This window comes from Ursus maritimus, unplaced genomic scaffold (assembly GCF_017311325.1).
Source record: "Ursus maritimus isolate PB19 unplaced genomic scaffold, ASM1731132v1 scaffold_14, whole genome shotgun sequence".
Lineage (NCBI taxonomy): Eukaryota > Metazoa > Chordata > Mammalia > Carnivora > Ursidae > Ursus > Ursus maritimus.
In genome coordinates this window covers 43,405,269-43,428,104 of record NW_024423786.1, presented here as the reverse complement: position 1 = coordinate 43,428,104, position 22,836 = coordinate 43,405,269, and the positions used below count along the sequence as shown (strand labels likewise).

Here is a 22,836-nt window from a genome sequence, read left to right as displayed (position 1 = left end):
CCGGCTCGCGCTCTCATTGGCTGTGGGGCCCTGTCCGTCGTGAGGCTGGCCACGCCCCCCGTGGGGCGCGGATCCCCGGAGCCTCGGCCGGACCTCATTGGCCTGCGGCGCCGCCACTCGACTAGACGCGCCTCAACCCGGAAGTGTGCGAGGCGAAATCTGCCTAGCAACCGGGGAAGCCGGGCTGCGAAGCGGGCAATTTCAGTGTGAGAAGGAGCGGCGAGACCGAGCGGTGGCTCCGAGCGCGGCGCGGCGGCTCCTCCCGCCCGGGGTCAGCGCCCCGGCGCGCGCACGCGCACCCCCGCCACCCGAGCGCGCTCCGCGCCGCCCGCGCAGTCGGTCGGTCGGTCGTCCGTCGTCCTGTCGCCGCCGCCGCCGCCGCAGGCGCCACCTGAGGGAGCCGCCGCCGCGGGACCCGAGTTGATCGGACCGGACCCCGCCTCCCGAGGCCACCCGGGGCCCAGCAGCCGCCCGCAGAGGCGCCGAGCAACTTCGGTGAGTGAGGGGCCGGCGCCGCTGGTGGCGGGTCTCCGGCTTCCGGTGCCCCGGGCTTCTCTGGGGCTTCCGCTTCTCAGAGGGGACCGCCTTCGGTGCGTGGACCCCCTTGTCTGAGGGGGCCCCCACCTCTCTGAGGGGAGACGCCCTTCTCTGAGGGACCCCCATCTCTGAGGGACCCCCACTTTTCTGGGGACCCCACCTCTCTGAGATACTCCATTCCTCTGAGGAACCTCCACTTTTCTGAGGGGCGCCCCCCTTCTCTGATGGACGCTCCACTTTTCTGAGGGACCCCCTGCCTCTGCGAGGGAGCCCTCCCTCCCCCGGCTCTTTGAGGGGGACCGCCTGCTTCACTGAGGGCCCCGCGCCCCTTCTCTGAGGGCCCCGCCTCCCCTCCTAACTTCTTTAAGGGGACCCCAGCTTCTCTGAAGCGGTGCTCTGCCTCCGAGGGACGCCCCCCCGACACCTTCGGGGCCCTTGCTTCTCTCAGGAGACATCCTGCTTCTGGGGGACCCTCCTCACTTCTCTCGGGGGCCCCACCCTCTCTGAGGACACCTCCCAGCCTTTCCAGGGACCCCCATGTTCTCTGAGGAGAGCCTGGCTTCTCTGAGCTGTTGTCCCTCTTAAATGCTGTGTTTCCTTTTTGCCCTTGCTTTTCTGTCGTGTCCCCACTTTGCGCAGGGCCCCTTTCCCCCTACCTTTCTGAGATGCTCTCCCCGTTGTCTGTCCCCACTCCGTGGGTGACCTCCTCCTTGTCCCAAGCGTCCCCCAACTAATCTGAGGTGTTGCTGCTTCTGTCAGAATCCCTCCTGGGTGTGTTCCCCACTTTTCTGAACTATCCCCACTCTTGATGGGACCCCCTACTTCTTGATGAGTGCTTTTTCTTTTCTGAGGGGTCCCGCACTACCCCAAAATGCCCATTCATCTGACTGGATCCTTAGTTCTTGGAGGAAAAGTTCCCCACTTTTCCAAAATATTTTCTTTTGGGTTCTCCACTAATCTATGGAAGCCACAATTTTCTGAGGGGTCTGTGGCTCCTCCAGAGGTTCTCCCCCTAATATGGGATGTCCCTCTCCTAGGAGATCCTCATGTCTCTGAAGTGTGCCTCCACTTTTGCAAGATATCCTCTGCTGGTGGGAAACACTGTGGATTTCTTCACTTCTCTGAAGGGTGCCCCCGCATTCCGAGGCATTCCCCTCTCACTTGCCTGAGGACGTTTCCCCCTTTCCTGAGGTTTCCCGCCTGATTATCTAAGGGAGAAACTCTTCCTTCATTTTCCTTGATCCCCTAACTTCAGGGTTCCCCTGTTTCTGTTTGGGGCACCCTCTTCCTCCTTTCTGGAAGAAGAGACCAGAAATGTGCCCCCTCTTCAGTCTTCTTTCTTGCCAGACTGGAGGAGAGTTCTTTGAACTCTTACCTCGGCTTCCAGGGACCTGGAGAATTTTGTGGCTGGAAAGGAATTTGGGAGACAGTCAAAAAGTACTGTTCTCTCTCATCCTTCTGAGACCTGCTAGATTTGAGGGGGAACAGGAGCTGTTGCCAGATGACCACCTTAGTTATTCCGTTTATGAGCCATGGGCCACCACAGTGTTGTCAGGCCATTGTGGAGGCAGGAGGGACAGGGCTGGAACATTGTCTTCCCATTATCCTCCATTATCACACCGTCAGTCTACGGGACCGACCCACTTCCTGTCCCATCCCTCAGTCCTCCTTCTGCATAGTGTAACACACCACCCCCCCCCAAAAAAGGAGAAGCAAAAACACTCCTTCAGGTCTTCCTGCTGTGTTTTCTCTGATTCACCCCTTGATCTCTAGAGGATCCCTGGTTTGTGGGCCACTCTGGTTTGAATGGCAGGGCAAGAAGCAGGAAATGGGTCACCTTAGATCCAGGAAGGGTGGAAGGGAGGCAGAAGGACAGGGAATTTGACAGTATTTCTCTAAGTTTTAGGTAACTTCAGCCTGGCCCAAAGGAAGTTTTTACATGGCTTTACAAATCTCATGTGTACTTTTTTTAATGGCCCACCCTGGATTCCAAATTCACTCCAGTAGCTAATTTTATCTGCTTTGCCAAACGCAGAGCTCTCTGGAGCCCAAGTAGATGAATGCTGGCATTGAGAGATGGTCCAAAGGACAGGAATGAACTCAGTTTGAAACCTGAGTAACTTGTAACCACTTCGTGTCCATGTACAAGTCTCCGGCTAAAAACTTAGGGACGTTTTTGAAGTGGAGTTCTGAAATGTAGGCTGAACTGTTTGGTTTAGCATTTCAACAAGTTCTTCTCTCTGACTCTGCTAGAACTGGAGTTCACTTTACAGTGTGACTTAAGGCTGTCTCTCTCCTGTTCGTTTCCATCTGGGTCTTGCTTAATTTGAGTCCTTTGTGAAGATTCCTGCCGAGGCTATAATTTGAGTTCTAAATCTGTTGGTGGACCATGTGGACACAAGTTTCAACTCGAGCTATTTTCTTCTGCGGGGAAGCGCTTGGAGAATTTCCTGGGCCCTCTGCTCCTGGGGTAGTCAAGTCCAGGCAGGAAGATGCCGCAGACCTGGATGTTCTCCTACTGCCTCTTCCTGGTCAGTTGTAGGCACTGCCCTGAGGGGAAGGGGAAGGATGGTGCCGAGCTTGGAGCTTATGGTTTCCTGAGACAGGGCAGAGAAGTGCCGGCACATATTTACTATTTTGAATGAAACCCATAGGACCAGCAGGCTGGGGTGTTGGGAAGGGAAGGGGGGCTTTGAAGTCAGAGGACCTGATTCAGGTTTTGGTCTGTCCTTCCTAGTTGTGTGGTTTTGCACAAGTTATAATGCAAAATCAGCACTTATTTTACTAAATATTTGAGGGGTCACATATCTGTGTGTGTGAAGGTGTCGACACATGGGAAGTGCTTCCTAGACAATGAATGAATCTGAGGTAATGAAGGGGAGACAGCCACCTTAACACCTAGCACATGGTTGGTGTACAATAAAGGTTGACTGTTATGCTCAGGAGATTAAGGTTCTGGTCTGGACTTCCAGACCAGGAAGCACTTGACATTCTGCCAAGGCTAAATATGCCCATAGAGAAAGAAATGTGGTATGTCTCTTGCAAAACCCATTACCACCCTGGGTCTTGTAGCATTTTTCTGTGTTCAGATAGCAGAAGTGAGATGGATTTGCTGTGTAGCAGGCATTTGTGTTGCCTTGGCCTTGCCTTCTGCCTCTGTAAAATGGGGTAATTTGTGAGTTGAGGGCAAGTAGGGAGATGTATTACTATAATTAGACTGTAGGCAAAATAGAAGATTATAATGAATTCAAGAGTTGTGGGAAGAAAAAAGTAGGTGAACTATAAATCTAAAGGATCATATCCATATTTTGGGACTGTTTGAGTGAGTGATATACAGCAGTTACTTGGTGAGTGTCTCATCTTACACATTAGAACCTTGAAAGCCGAATGTTCTTTTAGAGTAATGAATCAGATTTGGGGACAAAAGACTGGGAAAGTGATGTACAAAGGCATTTGATGTCCCATTATAATAGTGCATTGAGAGGGCCAGTGTGTGGCTTAGTGCCCATGAGGAAAGCACAGTTCACCTTTAGCTCCCAGGATCTAGAGAGCTGTAGAAGATGCTAACTCAGTCTCTAGGGGTGGGGGTGGAGGTGGAGGTGGGGGCCAGGGTGGGCAGGACACTTTTTTTTTTTTTTTTTGAGAGGATTCTTTTCTAGCCATTAGTGAAAGCCCTAAAATCATGGCCAGTGAGTCGGGCCTAGCCTTTTTCACTTACTAGTGTGGTGACAGATGGCACTTGCCTCTAATATCTAAAACCCAGGGGGAAATAATGGTTGAAAATCGGAGCTAGGCCTTCACTGGGCTACTCCCAGGTTTGAAGGATTCCACCCCACCTTTGAAATTATACCCTCTCCCTCCCCCTTTCCCTCCTTCCTTCCCTCTGCTTGCCTACCTGTCTGTCTGTCTCTGTCGCACTCTCGCTCTTGCTCTCGACTTTGCTATTGAGGCAAAGACTCCCCCAATCTTAAATTTCTCTTAATTCTTTTAAAGACAGCTATTCCATTAAAGAAAAAGGAACAAAGTTTTATTATTTTTAAAATATAAAAAAATAAGGTAAATAACTTTAAAGGGATCGTTATCCCTTTTGAAATTATGCTGCGTCTTTTATGCGCCACAGACTTCACTTTGGTGGATGGTGGCGCCACCACTAAGTCTCAGTTTATCTAACAGGAAGTTTTTTTAACTTTTTTTTTTAATTGAAAGATCCTTACAGCAATAAAAACCCTTGGATAGTTAGAAATGATATTGATCCAGATACATTTATTAGATGTAATGTAACATGGTTATCCGTCGGTGGGGAGCTCTAAAAGGCATGTGGGTCCCAGCACTGCCCAGCTTCTAACTCTGGACGATAAACTGTTGATTTATATAACTGAAATAGCTAGGGAAGTCAGGGTTTCCTTCCTGTTGGAGACAGCACTGGGGGCATTAAATCCTTGTGGATCTTGATGATAAGAAAGAAGCTGACCTCTTTTGGAATTGGGAAATAACTACTGTATGAACTCGTTCCATCCAAATGAATGGAAGGTGTTATTTTTAATATCTAGTATTAATTTTGGCTTTATCCTCTCTGCAGCCTGGCTGCCTTTGTTTATAGTGGTGTGTTGTCTGAATAAGAATGTATCCCTTCAAACTGGTCTATAAGGGACAGTTTGAGCACTCAGCTAAACTAGGTTTTCCTGTGTGGCCATAAGGTAGGGCATTTTTTTTTTTCTTTTTTTAGTTTAACTTAAATTGGATTGAAAAATAGTGTTAAATATTCTGGTTCATGTAACTTCCTATACCAGCAAATAGTCCAGCAATAAATGTTTGCATGCCTACAATGCACCAGGTGCACCGTGCTGGGTGCTGCAGGCCTAGCAGTGAGCAGGACAGATGAAGTCAGCTTTCAAGGAGCTTTCATCCCAGTCAGACAAGAAAACAAACAATGGAATGAAAGACTATTGCAGGGCTTCTTTGGGAATATCCCCGGATGTTGGGAACTTGGGGTGGAGTTTCTTGGAGGTTTAGAAGTGAAACCTCACTATCCCTCTGATTTCCTCACTGGGCTTCTTCCTTCTGTTTCCTCCCCCTAAAAGGAGGTAGAAATTTTGACATTTTCCAGGTTGATTGTTGGCTTTTGGCACTAGTTGATCAAGGATGATTGTGACTGTATTCTTGGAGAAACAAGAGAGAATCTGGGATGGTCACTGCCAGGAGCATTTGCTTTTATTGAAGTCAGTGGCAGCGTGCTTTTGGAATCCTGTGGCATTTCTTCACGGCAGTGCATATTACACAAAGAGATAAACAGCTCTAAAAGCCCTTTCCACCTCGTTTGAAATCTTAAAAACAAATTCAGACAAGTGGAGTGCTTGACTGTTGTTTATGACATAGGAAAGAAAAGTGAGATTGCTTTGTTGTGTATTGTAGGTTCTTGGTGCACAGTTCCCTCTGCCCTAGGGTTCCCTTTTATATTGGGACTGGGAAAGCACTATTTTGACTTTCCTATGTTGTGGTCAGATTTGATGTTAGTCCACAGAGGTCAGTTATGTGACAGGTGCTTTTCTTAAGGGTATTTGTGACGGGTGGAGCCAGAGAGCAGGGGTGGGTATTCATTCAGGACATAGGCTTCAAGGGAGAGAGGGAGATTATAGGGAGAGTTTCTAGTAGTCTGTCTTTTCCTTTCCTTCACCCAGATTACTGACTCCGAGGTGAAGAGGCAGGCTCTGGCCGGAAGTGGGCGTGGACAAGTAATGCAACTGTGCACGTGACCAGGCTCCCACCTCTGGGCTCTGCTGCCCTTGGGAAGTGGATGCTTGCTCCCTCCTTACTTCCTTTTCCCTTGCCCTCCAGCAGAGTTTTTGGGCCCCAATTTGAGCGTAGAAAGCGTGTTCAAATTCTCACTTTTTCCCTGGTAAGCTGCTTTGTCAGAGCTGGGAGCCACCAGGGGACTTGTACTTGGCAGTTCTGGGGGTTCAGCTGATGTACCCACAAACTTAGGACTGTTTGGCAGGGTAGCCAACAGGATGGTTTCCTGTTGCATTACCACAGGAGCTTGGCTGCAGAGGGCTGCTCTGGAGATGTGTATAGAACTCAAGGAAGCAGACATTAGAAGGTCCTTCTGCAAGAGTGTGCTCTTGAAGAATGGTTTACTGTTATTTGTCTTCATTATCTTAGAAAAGTACCCTCTATGGAGTAGAAACTTCAGAGTCAGAAAGACTTGGGTTTGTATCCAGATTCTGCCACTTGCTGGGTCTGTGACCTCAGGAAAGTGACTTAACTGCAAATGGCCTAACTTCGAGTCTCTTTTTTTTCTTTGTGAGGTGGGGATGGTAAGCATGAAGCAGGTGGCCAGGTTGTTGTAGGTATCCAATAAAGGTAGTTGTTATGGAATCGTATAAAAGCTTCCTGGCCCTCTTAAGATTGGCACCCAAGTGTGGATAGCTACCTATGGCAGTTAATACTGAGAGCAAACCAATCCATGTTGGGGCCACAAGCTGGGTGCAACTGAGGACCGATGACCTAGAGGTTCCCAGATTGGCTGATTTTTCCCAGTGAATTTTCCTAGTTCATTGTAGCTTTATGCTGCTGTGCATCGCCTTCGTATACCTACTACATGAACTTGCAGTGTCCCCTGAAGCATGGATAGGGTAACAGGGAAAAAGGCTCAAATTGGAGGGTGGGGAAAGGAGGGGTGATAGAGCTACTTGTTAGATGGCTAGGCATTCTGGGGAGTGGAATAGCATGGGCATGGGCATGGACAGGGACCTGGAGGTGAAAAACAACATGGTGAGTTCTCTTGACCTGAGGAAGTTATGAACATCTGAAAATCAGAGTTTGAGCTGAGCATCTTTGGCAAGAAAAGTCCAGTTACCTTCAAAGGTAGATAGTTTTAAAAAAATGTGCCATAGTAGGATTCAAAATTGAACTCAGGTTAAAATAGGATTTAAATTGAGCTCTTAATAAGCATTTTCAATCAGAAATATCAATGATGTCCAGTGAAATCAGACCAACTGGACTCTCTTTGAAACAGTATATAGTCTACATGAAGTTTAATCTCCTAAGGAGCTTCAAGAGAACAAACTTGGGCAGGCTGCTTCTGAGTTATTTTTCTTTGAGAATTGTTATCATTTAAGCTGGTCTAAAATCCTTAACACAGCAAAACAGGTTTTTAACTTGCATGACATTTTCAAGGTTTAGGTTTTATATTGATATTTACGAAGCTTTCAAGTTTTATATTTAATCTCTCAAAGTATCTCTATTGAAAGTTGACTTTTGACTTAAATTTGAAATAAAGATCTTTTCCTTCTCAAACCCGGAGTTGGTAAAATGTAGGCCTGATCAGTTCGGCATGCAAGAAGGCATGGATGTTTTGTTATTAAGCTGTGAGGGAGAAAACCAGAAAGACCCATCCCCTCTATTTTTTTTAAGTTTATTTTTATTTTAAAAAATTTTAGAGGTTTTTATTTATTTATTTGAGAGAGAGCAAGAGTGGGGGGCAGAGGGAAAGGGAGAAGTAGACTCCCCGTGGAGCAGAGATTCCCAAGTCAGGGCCCTATCCCAGGACCCCCAGATCACTACCCAAGCCCAAAGACAGATGTTCAACTGACTGAGCCACCCAGGCGCCCCCAAATTTATTTTTATTTTAAAGATTTATTTGAGAGAGAGTGTGAGTGAGGGCACGTGCACAGGGGGAGGGGCAGAGGGAGAGGGAGACAAGTAGATTCCCCGCTGAGCAGGGAGCTTGCCCTGGGGCTCTATCCCAGGACCCTGAGATCGTGTCCTGAGCTGAGATCAAGAGTTGGATGCTTAACCAACTGAGCCACCCAGGTGCCCCCCCCACCTCCTCTATTTTTTATAGGAAATGCTAGGCACCGGGAGAGAAGAGGGGGGTACCCATCCAATCAGGAAAACTTTTGGGAGGAATATTTTTCCTCCTTCCTTTGTCAAGTTGGAATATCTGCATTTAACAACCAGGGAGTGGGATGTGAATTGGATATCAGGTTTTTAAAACATATTTTTCTTCATGTCTAAATCATGGATGTTTATTAACAGACCAGTGATGTGACTAGCACTCTTTCTTTGCTAAGTAGGTTTGAATAGGTTGATCTCTAGCCTCTAGACTGACATTCAGCCTTTTTTTTTTTTTTCTTTTTCTGGTAGCTTTCTGATTTTTTTCCTTTAATTTTTTTAATTCATAGAAAACAGTTCACTTACTAACTTTTCAAAGACTTAAAATTGATCTACATCAGGTGGGCATTTTTTTGTAAGCTGTGTATAGACACAAAAGAGATATTCCTTGCCAACTGGTGACGTGCAGATGAAGACAGAGTGGGAGATATACTTCCGGGTTCACAGTAATACATCTAGCCTTTTGTATTTAACCCTTCAGGGGAGCATTTGTGCTCAGAACTCTGTAGTAGCGGGACTTCCTCAGGGCCACACAGAGACTAAGTACAGATGGAGCTTGAACTCCCTGTTGCCCAGACAGTAAGTATACGGAATTGTGGTTAGAAACGACACTCAAAACAAACAAACAAACATATGCTGACAAAGTGGCCCATCTCTAGAGGGCTGTGTTTCAGAGAGCTTTTCAGTGTATATACGACAGGGATGGGTCAAAGGGGTGCAGATCTGTCTCCCACAGACTCCTAATCTAGTGTAAGAATGCTGTGTTAAAAAATGACGTTTGTTGTAGCAGGCATAATATACTGGGAGTATTGTATTTTTCATAAAGTACCACTGTCATAGTCCCTTTAACTATTTTCTGGTCCTTGAAAAAGGTACCAAAAATATCAAAGTACTAAGGAAATCATATTAACATAGAAATGAATCTTTTCCTTCTCTTTTCCAACCAGTTGCATTGTAATGTCACCATGTGAGTGTGAATTTGGGGTGAAATAAGGAACTTTAAAACAATCCTCTCTTAGAGACTGTAGTTATGATTGTCCCTAAACTCAGTGAAAACAGTTTTAGACTTTTGAGCTCTAAAAATGTGAAGTATGGAGGCACCTGAGTGGCTTAGTTGGTTAAGCGTCTGACTCATGGTTTCGGCTCAGGTCATGATCTCAGGGTCTTGAGATCCAGCCTTGTGTCGGTTCCACGCTGATCGTGGAGCCTGTTTAAGATTCTCTCTCTTCCTCTCCCCTGTCACCCCACCCCTTGCCCTCTCTCTCTCTCAAAATAAATAAATTTTTTAAAAATAATAAAAATGCAAAGTATGGAAAGCAGTCAGTGCTCTTTTTTGTAAAAGTACTTTTAAAAAGATTTGGTACACTTTTGAATGAACAACCTGTTTATTCTTCAGAGACCTCAGAAAACAAGTGGGAGCCTAGTGTACTGATAGCAGTAATCTCAAAATTGGTTAAAGTCTACAGAACTAGGTCTGCTTAGCTTTCGAATTTAAGTAAGTAGATGACAATTCATTCTGTGTTTTGAGAGAGAATGCCATCTAGAAAGTTTGAAGGATAATGGATCCATCCCTTTTTAGCCCTTTCTGCCCCCAAAGCCCCGCATTCCAGGTGTGGTCAGCTCTGGCCTTTGCCTCTGCTGTTCTGGATGCCTGGGATGTTCATCTGTTAAGAACTGGCTCAAATGTCACATACACAAAGATTTCCCAGACTCTCCCCAGGCATGGGAGCAGCCCCTTCCTCTGTGATTCCTGTCTTTCCTATGAATGCATTTTCTGCATTGAAGTCATTCTGTCTTTCTGTGCCACCAGCCTGTGAACTTCTGGAGATGGTGCCTGCAGGCTCCTCAGCTTGCAAAACGCTTCGGATGAGTGGTCTTTTAGGCAGTTCTTGTCCATCAATGTTTATCACATAAGACATCTTGAATCTTGTCCACCAGAAACTTTAAAGAAATCTCCCTATTAAAAACAAAAAAGTACAGTACCTTAAACATTCAGTAGGTGATGCTGCTCCTTTTCAGTTTCATGCTACTGTGGAGCCTTTGACCGATTTTCTGCTATAAAGGAGGCTATGAACATGGAATTCGGCCCAAATTTCTTTTCTTTAGTCCCTCTGTTGTGCAGGAACAGGCTCAGATGGTATTTAGTTTATCTCACAGTATGTTAGAGAGATAATTAGAATGTTTTTGCAGTGGTTAGGTGGAAGGAGGCCTGGCAGTTATTACAAGGATCTGATCTTTGAAGGATATTAATTTTAAAATGAATTTGGGAAGGAAATTTTGCTTAACTAAATAACAGAAGTGTTTTTAAAGTATTATATTAACTGGTATCTGTAAATATTAATTGACTGCCTTGTTTTTAGGGCAGAGGGAAAACTTCAACAAAAACATGGTTCTAGCCCTATTTGTCTTTTAATTAGTTTCTCCAGCTTTAGAATGGAATCTAAAGGTAATTGCATCATATTTCGTAATCAGCCAGCTGAACTATTTGCCGTTTAGTCCAGTACTAGACACTGAGGTAGCAAAGTTTTTAGTCTGAGCAGCCTTAGCATTCGCCTGCCTGAGCTCCGGGGACCCCAAACAGTTCTGGAGTTACTGTCACTTTTTCCATCTATACACCTGGCCCTCTATCACAAAAATAAACCCTGTACTTCACCCTACCCCCACCCCTGCTTTCCCAGCTGGAGATGTTGGCACTGCCCTCTGGAGCAGCCCACCTGTCACCAGTGCACACCTCAGTCCACAGGGGTGTGCCATTAATATGTCGCAGCTGATGCCTCTCTCTTTAAAACAGGGTGGTTGTCACCTTGGTGACTCACACAGGGCTTGCCAGTTCAGACTCTGGAATCTCTATGTCTATCTCAAGTGTCGGGTCTCCCACCTGACCACACATTGCTGTGTTTGTAGTTAATTAAGTTGGCGTTAATCAAGACCCAGGTGAGGAGCAGTGAGGTAATATTTTGCTTGTATTGCTTTAATATACATCATCTGATTAATAGTCCTAGAGTAAAGCAGTTCTCAAAATATAAAGCTGCTGAATTACAGTGAAAATTTTGGATATTTGCTTTTAACCTATCCTTGCACATGGGATCAGGGAGCCTCCTGCATTCCTATACCAAGTCACCCCTTTGAGAAAAAAGACTTTAAAAATTATTTTTTAAAAAAGATTGTATTTATTCATTTGAGAGAGAGCACAAGCAGTGGGAGAGGCAGAGGGAGAGGGAGAAGCAGACTCCCTGCTGAGCTGGGAGCCCAATGTGGGGCTCGATCCCAGGACCTGGGGTTCATGACCCGAGCTGAAGGCAGAACCATCTGAGCCACTAGGCGCCCCAGAGAATAAGACTGTTTTTGTTTGGTTTTTGAATTTGAACATTTGAAATTCTTTGTAGCAAAGCAAATTGCTGGCAAAACTGGGCCAGGGAAGGCGTTTGGGGGTCAACAGTTTGCATTTTGTATCATTTTTAGTTTGAGGAATGCTTCGCTTTTGGCCCAGGGGAGTTGTGCCATATGTTGCATTAAGCAGTTGGAAGATTTGGGGAGTGGGGTGGGGGGGGTGGACTCAAGGACAAAAAATTGCTAATTATGTGTGAAACTCAACACAGAATTAAAATGGGCCTTTTTGAACTTCTTATTGTGGGGGGCTTGTAGCAGGAAAACAATTTTATATGTAAAAGTTGTTCTACAATGTTTTTCAGGTTTGGAGTCAAGACCAATGGTGGGTTGAAATTACATTGAATCTCTTTAAAAAAAAAATGAAATAGAATAGTTAATATCAGAGTACATTGCAAGTGGTTAAAGTATATCTGGTGAAACTTTTGTTTCAGTTGTATGAATGTGTATTACGATGTGTTGTAAAACAAATTAAAAGCCACTACTCAGGAGCCTTATGAATTGTTTTAACTCTGGAAAAAGAACATGAAAAGGGCCTTTTATGGTGATTCTTCAAAACATAATCTTGATATTGAGAGCTTTCTTGTGATATTAGATATTTTATTTTTCTGTTGAAATTGTGTTTCTCTTTATATAGTTTAACGTATCCAAAAGCCCATCCTTTCTCAGGTTAGACGGCCTCCCGTGTTTTCTTCATGTCACTGGAGAGGGAAGGGTGCAGATTTGCTCTCTTGCGGGGGTGGGGGGGGCGTTCACCTCCCAGAACACGGGGTTGGGGGGTGCAGACTGAGAGGTAACTGGAGAGAGGGAGAGCAGTCATCCTCAAGTGTCTAGAAGTGGGTGGGTCTGGAGCTTACTTAGTAGAACTCTTCATTGCACAGAAGTGATGGTTTAACCGATACCCGGGAGTGCAGCTTCTGTGTGACGACCCCCGTGGGGGTGGCATCCTAACCTCTGTTTTCAGAAGCAGCTGAGTTGCTCCAGGTCATGTAGCTCAGCTGGAGCGAGGTCAGTAGTGAGTGCGTCGTGAGTCAGCCATGGGCGCGGTCCGGCAGGCTCTGCTGCCGGTGAGCTGGCGACGACCCCTCGGCCCTGCGGAAGGCACTGGGACTCCGCGGGGAGGGAGCCCGCCGGATCCCGCGTGGGAAACCAACCGGCGGAGCAGGGCGGCGCATGGAGCGCAGTCGGGAGAGGCGGTGTTTCCGGGGCGGTACCGGCCTACATTGCCCCGCCCTCCCCGCAGCCTTGCCCCGCCCCCACGGCGAGGCCCCGCCCCCAGCCGTCTGTCCCCGCCCAGCCGGGCGCGGGCGGGCGGCGTCGCCTTTAAGAGCTCCCCGGTGTTTTGGGGGCCGCGGGCCGGGCGCGCTGACCTGGTGCGCATGTCCCGGGCGGTGACGCCGGCGCCGGGCTCCATGTGTGCGGCCGAGGGGCGCATTATCTGGCCGGCGGCGCGGGCGGGCGGGCGGACCGGCGGAGCGAGCGCCGCGGGCCCGGGCGGCCCCACAGGCGGAGTGAGCGCGCGCGGCCCGGCGCCCCCGGCCTCTCGGCCGCCCGGCCCCGCAGGCGACCCCGGCCCCACGGCCCCGCGAACCCGCGCGCTGCCCTAGGGCCCGGCCGGCCCGCGGCCCGGTAAGTTCTGGACCAAACTTGGCGGGGAACAGGGGCCGGGGGGTGGGGTCGGGGCTGGGATCGTGAGGTGGAGCCTGGAGCGGCGGGGGTGGCGAGGGTCGGGCAGGGTCGGGGGTCAGTGGGCTCTGAGGGACCCCCGCGTGAGCGTGGAAAAGTGAGAGCGAGCGAGTGAGTTCTACCTACTCCTTGTATTCTGGGAGCGTCTTTCTAGCGCTACCCTAGAAAGTTCCGCGCTCCGACGCCGCCCAGGCACGTGGGGGCCGGGCCGGGTGGGGGTCCCGGAAAGTCTCGGCGTCGCCCCCCTTCCTTCTGCGCTTCCTCCGGGGCCGGGGGAGGGGCTGGGCCTCCAGGGGTGGCTTCCGAGCGGCCGGGACGGGCGGGGGAGGGGGTGGCGGGCGAGCGGCACGTGGGCGCGCGGGGTGGGGGGGGTCCCAGGCAGGGGGGGGCGGGGGTCCCGGGCGGGCCTGGCCGCTGCGCTGAACCCCGCGGCGGCGGCGACCGTGGCGGCGGAGGATCCCGTGTCAGAATAAGAGTCCCCGCGCGCCCACGCCTGCAGGGCCGGCCCTCTCCCTGCTCGCGCCCTTACTGCCTGACCCCAGGGAGCCGCAGGACCCTTCCCCCCTCTCTGGGCTCGGGCCCTTCATAGGGCCGTACACTTTAAATTTGCCTCCCTGTTTAGGCGGTGGCTGTATTGGTTCCCCCCCCTCCCCACCTGGAATGGGTCGGCATCAGTGACTAGACAGCAGCAGCTGGCCTTTTAAAGGGATTATTGCCAAGAATCGGAATTGATCACTTCAACAAGGAAAGGCTTATGGGCAGGGCCCCAGCCTAGAGCGTGATTGACACTTGGTGTGTGTGCACACACTGGGACCCAGAAATGAATGGGGATCCCTCCCTTAGGAACTGAATGTCAACCCTTGGGTGCGCGTTTCTGCCCTGCCTTGGGAACTTTGCAGGGGCTATTTAATTTTGTGTATTTGACCCAGAGTCTTTAGCTGTGTAGTACATCCTTATCTTGAGAGCTTTGGATTCTTTAGATCAAAGTCCGGGTGAGTCACTTGAGCCTTTAATTTTTCTCTCTTCCTCACCCTTTTACTTCAGTTTTCTTGAGTACACAGTGTTTGTTAAGTGTCTGGTTCTGTGTGTCCATTTCGCACAGTGACACCTTCTGGCTGTGGCAGCACAGATAAACTGAGGGACAGGCAGCCTTCTGTGTGGTTGCTTCAGACTTGTACTGACTGTCCTTTGATGTTTTTTTGTTGTTGTTTTCTTCTTTCTTTCTGGTAGTGGTTACAAGTTTTCTTTTAAGTTAGATTAGGTGAAATAATGTTTGCTGGCACCAGATCAGGATGCTAAGATTAGTAGCATTTTACACCTGACAGTAAACTGTGGAGGAGTGCTGGATAGACACCAGTCCCCAGATTTGAATGCCTGTTGTACACAGACATGTTCCTTGCCCATAACACTCCATTGTGGTGGAGTATATCCCCACATTAGAGTGAGGAAACTGAGGCTCCTGGAGGCCAGGCTGTCCAGGGCTGCTGAGTGGTAGAGGGGCAGAGCTTGGCTTGAGCCTGATGTTTGGGACATCAGAGCCCAGGAATGTTCCTGTTTGCAACCCACTGTGTGAGCATTTCCTGGTCTCTCCTAAAACAAGAGGCTATTTACTTGTCCAGGCTCCAGTCTACTTCTGCTGGGAGTTGGGGGATGACCTGATAACTTAGGGGCACCATTGTAGCCCTGTGTTGTCCTCAGAGAGCGGAGTTACCAGCTGGCCTTGAAGGAGCCAAGCCACAGAGTTGCCCCTTTGCATTTGCTTCCTCAGCTTCCAACTCAGAAAAGTTGGCCTTTTTCTAGAGGAAGTAGTTTAGAATGGAGATTTTGAAAGTAATTTGCAATAAAACCTTTCCTCATGTAGTCCATTCTTCGTCTTTCATCCCATATTCCTCCCCTAAAATTCCGAAGCTGATTTTTACAGAGAGTTATCTCTTGTCTTGTATGTGATGTAGAAATTGGGATGGGTTTTGTATTACCTATTTGGATGCATTGTTTTTCCCATTCAGATGACATCATTTTTTTTTTTAATGTCAAGTCATCTCTATTAATGCAGTAGTATTTGGCAGATCCTACAGTTGTACATTTTGATAGTGAGGAAAGAAATAATGCTACTCTTGGTAGGAAAAATCCTGGAAGGATTTGTATCAGAATGTTAACAAAATTTCTGGGTTAGGGTGAGGAGTGGGTTTTTTTTTCCCTTAACTTTTTGAAAATCTCTGTATTTTGTGATTATTTTAAAAATAAGAAATGGGGTTTCAAAATTTATTTTTATTTTTATTATTATTATTATTATTATTTTTTTAAGTAATCTCTACACCTAATGTGGGGCTCGAACTCACAACCCTGAGATCAAGAGTTGCATGCGCTCTACCAACTGAGCCAGCCAGGTGCCCCAAGAAACATTTTTTATTTGAGTGATAAAACACAGTTTAAAGATGCCAATTCTTAATTCTTCAGGAGCTCTCACTTGCTTTGCATCATTTATTTTGTGAATTTTTTTTTTTTTAAGATTTTATTTATTTATTCGACAGAGATAGAGACAGCCAGCGAGAGAGGGAACACAAGCAGGGGGAGTGGGAGAAGAAGAAGCAGGCTCATAGAGGAGGAGCCTGATGTGGGGCTCGATCCCATAACGCCAGGATCACGCCCTGAGCCAAAGGCAGACGCTTAACCGCTGTGCCACCCAGGCGCCCCTATTTTGTGAATTTCTGTCATTGCAAGGAGTGATTTCTGGATAGACTTATTCAATAAATAGCAGAATATACACTGTGCCTCTGGCACTGTGCTAGGAATCCCTACTCAGCGGAGTTTACCATGAGATTAGGGGAAAGAAATCGTAATTAATCTCATAAACATGGGGAAACTTAAAAGGGTCAAGGAGAAAAGGATGCTGTGACCTGGTGAGCAAAACTCAAGGGGGCCTTTCTCCAACTGGGATTGGAGGACATGTAGGAGCTAAGTAGGTAAAGAGAAAAGGGAAGAGCGTTTTTGATAAGAGTGTCTAGGACTGAAGGAAGATTAGGGTAGTTGGAGCAGAGAGACACACACACAGAGAGACCTTAGACGGTCTGAGATTTACCTCGAGAACAATGGGACCCCTGTTGAAGAGGATAAGGCAGGGACCCATGTGATGGGGTTCACAGCCAGGACCACCTTGGGCCTTAGATAGCAGACCACTGAAGGATGCTTCTGAAGGGCGTGGGTGGGAAAGTAGTGAAGCCATTCTGAAATGTCGGTTCAATCTCTTTCTTTCTTTTTAAAATTTATTTATTTTCTTTATTATTTTTTTTAAAGATTTTATTTAAGAGAGAGCATGAGTGGGGGAAGCAGAAGGAGAGGGGGAAGCAGGGTCCCTGCTGAGCAGGGACCCCAACATGGGGCTTGATCCCAGGATCCTGGGGTCATGACCGGACCTGAAGGCAGATGCTTAACCGACTGAGCCACCCAGGCGCCCCTGTTTTCTTTATTTTTTTTTTAAGTAACCTCTACCCCCCCAACATGGGGTTTGAACTCACAACTCCAAGACCAAGAGTCGCATGTTCTACCAACTGAGCCAGCCAAGTGCTGCAACTGTTGGCATTTTCCGATATTTGTTCTTTTGGGGGAAAATTAAGAATGACCCTCAGAGTCTTGGATATGTCAGTTCCCAACAGAGACCAAAATGTAACGGCCTTACCAGTGAGTTCAGTTAAGAACTGTCAGTGTGCTAACCTCCAAAAGCATGGGCAACTCAAGTGCTTGTCTGGAGAACTACCTGCTTGGACTTGTGAGGTTTCTGTGCCATTAGGTGAAATGAGCAAGGCTATTTTCCCTAGACTTTTTCTCCCCCTGATAATTGAGTTAATTTATGCTCATTGTAGAAAACTGGAAAGATTATGAAACAGGTGATTAGGTGAGGTCTTTATGAGCAGTCGTCCTGGGGTAATAGAGCATCTCTGGGATTTCCTTGTAACAGTTGTTGGGTTGGGAAGTGTAGTAAAACCGGAAGAACAAGTTGGCAGTGTCATAGTTTGAGGTTCACAGAACTATGTTGCCTGCTAAGTGTGTTCGATTGTTAGAATGGATGCTCTTGAGTTATCTGAACTGTTTTAGAAGGTTAGACAGTCTGGTGGCTTCAGGTTGCTGTTCTTTTGGGTAATGATGTTCTAACTGTGCAAAGCTACATCTTGCATTGGATTAGAAGGCCATGTGTTAAGGTTGAGATAAAAGGCAGGACCTGAAGTAGTGACAGGGAAGTGGAAGTAGTGAGGCTGGTGTTCTTAGAAACAAAAGTACCAGCTGAAGACAGATCCTGCATATTTGTAGATGCTGGCAAACGTGATCCAGGACTTTTTAGTCAAGCCGAATGTCAGACCATGGGCTTATTGCCCCTCCCCTCGTTTTCTAGGCTGTATTTGTGACCTGTTTTTGTCTGATGAAAATGTAGGTTAGTCTTTTAGAACACAAAGGAACTTACTCTAATTGAATACCTGCAGGTAGCCTTAGGAAGTGACTGGGAATCCTCCGGAACCCTCTAGGGTGGCGGGGGAAAGGGCCCTTGCAGCTTCTCAGTGCACTGCACCCACTTTCTCTTGATCCTCAGAAAGGTAACCCTGTTTCTTAGCCAAGTGTGTCAAGTGCCTGGCCTTCTTGTTTCCTGGTTCCTTATATGAAAAGGACTGAAGACTTGATATCTGTCTGAGAATGAGAGAGACCAGCATCTGAGATAGTGTGCTGGCAGGATATGGACAATACCTGCAAGTGGGCTCTCAGCAAATTGAGGTAGAAATTTTGGGGAAGGTTTGAGACTGTAGTACTTTGAGGTTGCTTGGCCTCAAACATAGGTAACTGCAGCTGGGGATGGGGCGGGGGGTGGTGGTAGGGATGGTTGGGGAGAGAGTAGAGGCAGTGTGGGGTTGATGAGAAAGTCTCCACTTGTTGAAGGTTGACGGATCTTTCAGCCTTTCCTCCTGTAGCTTTGTCTCCAGACGGGGCACCACCTGACCTGCCATGCTGATAGGATCTTTTGATTTGAATTTTCAAACTTAATTCAGCCTAAATGAGGTGATGCCTTTGAGCACACTTTAAAAAATACTGCTGTGCTATAGTGGCCAACCAGTTCGTCATCCAGGGCTGCCTGCTGTTTGCTGAGTGAGAAGTCAGCCCCTGTGCCTATTCCCAGGCAGCAGGTCCGGGCAGTGGTGTCATGGACCAGCCCTGGCTTTGCCTTAGACAGGTTGGATGTAAGTTCCACTTGCCATTTCCTAGTGATGTGACCTTGCTGACTGAACCTTACCCTCTGTTTCCAATTTTTGAAAAGGAGGTAATGTCTACCTTGAACAACTGAGTTGGAATGTGATAATAAATGCAAGTGGCTTAGCACAGGGCCTACTGTGTGTACAGTTCAGTGAATGCTGTTATGATTAGAATGGATGAGGCAGAGCCCAAAGGCACCTCCACACTTTCAGGACAAACTGTCACTGTCTCTTGTGTGCCCCTTGGAACCATAGCCTGTCCCCACGTTCCAGATGGAAGAAGCCGAAGTCCCCTACAGAGGGTGACACTTTCTAGGGCCACCTTGCTGATTTATTCTACAACTGGGAGTGGGCTCCAGCCTTTATGAGTTCAGATTTTGTATGTTTTTTCCACTAGCCTGGGCACCTCCCTAGGATACCGGATAGCTGGGTTGGTGGGGTCCCACCAGGGGAAAGGAGATAGCCCCTTTCCTGGCTTTGCTAAATCTCATGTTCTGACTTTTAGGAATAGTGCTTCCATGTGTGCGATGGGAAGATTTTCGCCAGGGGATCTTGCCTTTAAGAACCAGGAGGGGCCCCTTGCACTTTTGGTTTTATCCCTAAGTAGTCTGGGCAGGGATGGGAAGTGGGTTGCTTCATGATAGTGCTTGCAGTGACAAATGGGAGAACCTGGGGCTGAATCCTAGTCTCCTTCCAGACTCACAGCTCTCAAGCTGGCTTGGGAGTTGGACAGATCTGGCTTCGCCACTGAGTGGTTTACTGCTTTTCGGCTTTGGGTGGATTGCCTGGCTACCTGGCCTTACCTTTCCTATCCGTACACAGGGAATATATCTTTGATCTCCTAGGATGGCTGTGAGGACAAATGGGAAATGTTCACAAGTAAGAGGTATCGCAGCTCCTGATTCCTCCATTTACCTCTAGGACAAGATTCTCCCCCCAGATGACAACTACATGACGAACCCCATAAGGTCGCACATCTCATTTATCATATACAATGAAACACTCAGATTGAGGCTTTGGATTTTCTTTATAAGAACAAAATTCTACCACAGCCTAACAATTTGGAGGTTTTTAGAGCTCATTGTAAGGAAATCTTACCTAAAAAGGTCATCAAATTATTTGGAAGGGAAGCGGAAAAAAAAAAAAAAAGAAACCCTGTGGCTTTAAACCTGCATATAATCCCGGCATAGCATTTCCTCTAATCCCAGTTGTTCTGTGCAATTAGCCTTTGAGTCAGTGGCTGTTAAACTGTACTCCACACATTCTTACCTTAGAGGCAGCTGCTAAATATGACCTTGGAGGTGCACAGGTTCTCTCCACTTGGTGGATTTTTGTGGTGGTATAAGAGATTTTTAGTTTTCTTGTCTGTTTTGGGCAGGTTTACTCAGGAAGTTCTGAAAACTTTGCCACTACAACCATATTCACATCCACAGAGGAAACACATTTTTCCCAATTGCTCAATGGTTTGGGGAAAGTAGGAGTGTAGCAAACTGAATTCTTGGTTTGAAGGCATTGGTTGAATTGGTCAAGTCACTCCAGATCTGTGATATTCTCAGGACTTGTGTATCATTAACAGAACATTGCCAGTTTAAATGATTGGACTTCATTTTTTTTAATATATATATATAGAACACTTTTTTGTGTGTGTTTTTTAAAGATTTTATTTATTTGACAGAAGAGTGCACAAGTAGGCAGAGCGGTAGACAGAGGGAGAAGCAGGCTCCCTGCTGAGCAGAGAGCCCCGATGTGATGTGGGGCTCCGGGGCTCATTCCCAGGATTCTGGGATCATGACCTGAGCAGAAGGCAGATGTTTAACCGGCTGAGCCACCCAGGTGCCCCTGAACTGCATTTTTTGTTGTCTCATATGTTACTCCTATGCATGTAAAGGGTTTGCACCTACACCTTCAATGGCCATGGTTTTTCCAGAGGATTCTGAATCCTCAACCTTCCCTGGGATTCTCTTATACACACTGGAACCCTGGGAGATTTCCAGGTTTGATTAGTGTTTTCCTTAACACTTTTGTTTAACTGACCTTCTTAGCAGTTCCTATGTGGGTCATCTGTCTCTTCCTTCCCCTTCCCAAACTTTGAAATTTGTCTTGTTGAGGCTTTTGTCTCTCTCTGCTGAAGTCTGGGGAGGATGTGGACCCTCCTGTGTCAGTAGTAGGAGTTGCCTGGTCTGTTTTGAAGTTTTCTTGGGCAAAGATATTGATGTACCAAGTCTGGATGGAAGTGAAATTGCAGCCTTGTAGTCAGTTTATATTGGTCAGGCAGAGCATTAGAAATGTAACTATGTTTGATCCTTGGGCCCCAGACAAGTTCAGGATTCACCTGGGACTAGCTTGCTCCTGCGTGCTGTTTTACTGAACATAGCACAGACTTCAAGGTGAGTGGGGCAGCTCTTGATGTTACAAACTGTAAACTGCAGCCTTAGAGGAGGAGTGGCCTGCCCCTGGTTTAATTTGCAGGAGGAAGGAGAACATAGCTCTCTGTTCTCTCCTGGAGCTTCCTTGGGTCTGATCTGTCATCCTTAATTCTTTTTTTTTTTTTCTTTTAAAGATTTTACTTTTAAGTAATCTCTGTACCCAGTGTGGGGCTTGAACTTACAACCCTAAGATCAAGAGTTGCATGCTCTCGGGGCGCCTGGGTGGCTCAGTCGTTAAGCATCTGCCTTCGGTCCAGGGCATGATCCCAGGGTCCTGGGATCGAGCCCCGCATCGGGCTCCCTGCTCCGCTGGGAACCTGCTTCTTCCTCTTTCACTCCCCCTGCTTGTGTTCCCTCTCTCACTGGCTGTCTCTCTCCCTCTGTCAAATAAATAAATAAATAAATAAGCAAGTAAGTAAGAGTTGCATGCTCTACCAACCGAGCCAGCTAGGCATCCCATGTCCTTATTTCTTTATGGTTTGGTCAGTTATTTATTTACTTATTTATTTATCTAATTTAAAAAATTTTTCATTTAAATTCAATTTAATTAACATATAGTATATTATTAGTTTTAGAGGTAGAATTTAGAGATTCATCAGTTACGTATAACACAGTGCTCATTCCATGAAGTGTCCTCCTCAATGTCCATCACCCAGTTACCCCATCTGCCCACCCACCTCCCCTGCAGCAACCCTCAGTTTGTTTCCTACAGTTAAGAGTCTTTTATGGTTTGTCTTTTATGTTTCTGTTTTATTTTTCCTTCCCGTCCTTTGTGTTCATCAGTTTTGTTTCTTAAATTCCACATATGAGTGAAATCATATGGTATTTGTCTTTCTCTGAGTGACTTATTTCACTTAGCATAATACCCTCTAGTTCCATTCACTGCTTTGGTCAGTTCTGTTTTGTTCTAAGTTCCTCCTCTGTAATTAGGAGGTCCATTGGCAGGTTTCCTTCCTCATGGCCTTATCTTTTTTTTTTTTTTTTTAAGTTTTTAATTCAGTTAATGGTACGGTGTCATATTAGTTTCAGGTGTATGATATAGTAATTCAACAATTCCGTACATCACATGGTACCATCAGGACAAGTGAAGGAGCCTCATCATGTTTTGAGCCCTGAGGTCATCATGGTGTCTGTAGTGTAAGGATGGGACAGGACATAGGGAGAAAGAACTCAGGGCAGCTTCTGGAATCTCAGGGCTGCCTTTAAAAAACAAAAACAGAAACAAAACTAGCAGTGTTTCCTGTTTTGGAATTGAGTGGGTGATGGCTTTCAATTTTAAGAGCATAAAACTCCTTTTCCCTATTAAAAAAAAAAGTAATAGGTCTTACTTGCAGAAATCCTCCAGGTGTTATGCGGGTGACCTGGAGGTGCTTGAGATTAAAACAAGCAACCATGGAAATAAGGGAATGGGCTAAATGTCAGATGCTGAACTAGGCTTCAGTGGTTGGCTGTGCTAGTCCAAGGAGAGAGGGGGAGCCTTAACACCCAGCTGAGGGTGCTAGATGATTCTAGAATAGCACAACCTGGTGCTGTAGTGGTCTTTAAACTGTATCACAGAATCAGTTAGAGGGATTGAACATGTTTTATTTGGAAGAGAGAAGATTGGGGGTGGGGGCCATGAGGGATTCCAGGAGGCCCATTGGTGAGTCACAATCTGACAGAGGCCTTTTTCT

At 47.0% G+C, this 22,836-nt stretch overlaps 1 protein-coding gene across 6 annotated transcripts in view; it reads left to right on the top strand.

The window, feature by feature from the left end:
- The first annotated feature begins 330 nt into the window (after window positions 1-330).
- The window catches only part of GATAD2A (GATA zinc finger domain containing 2A), a 97,793-nt gene continuing 75,287 nt past the window's right edge, over window positions 331-22,836 (top strand). The window contains exon 1 of one of the 6 annotated variants that reach the window (XM_040628956.1): window positions 331-495. The gene's annotated coding sequence lies outside the window, so the exon portion shown is untranslated. Of the gene's footprint in view, window positions 496-8,937; window positions 9,010-22,836 lie in introns of those variants that run through there. The other 5 variants (XM_040628952.1, XM_040628954.1, XM_040628950.1 and 2 more) reach the window with 5 other exon arrangements.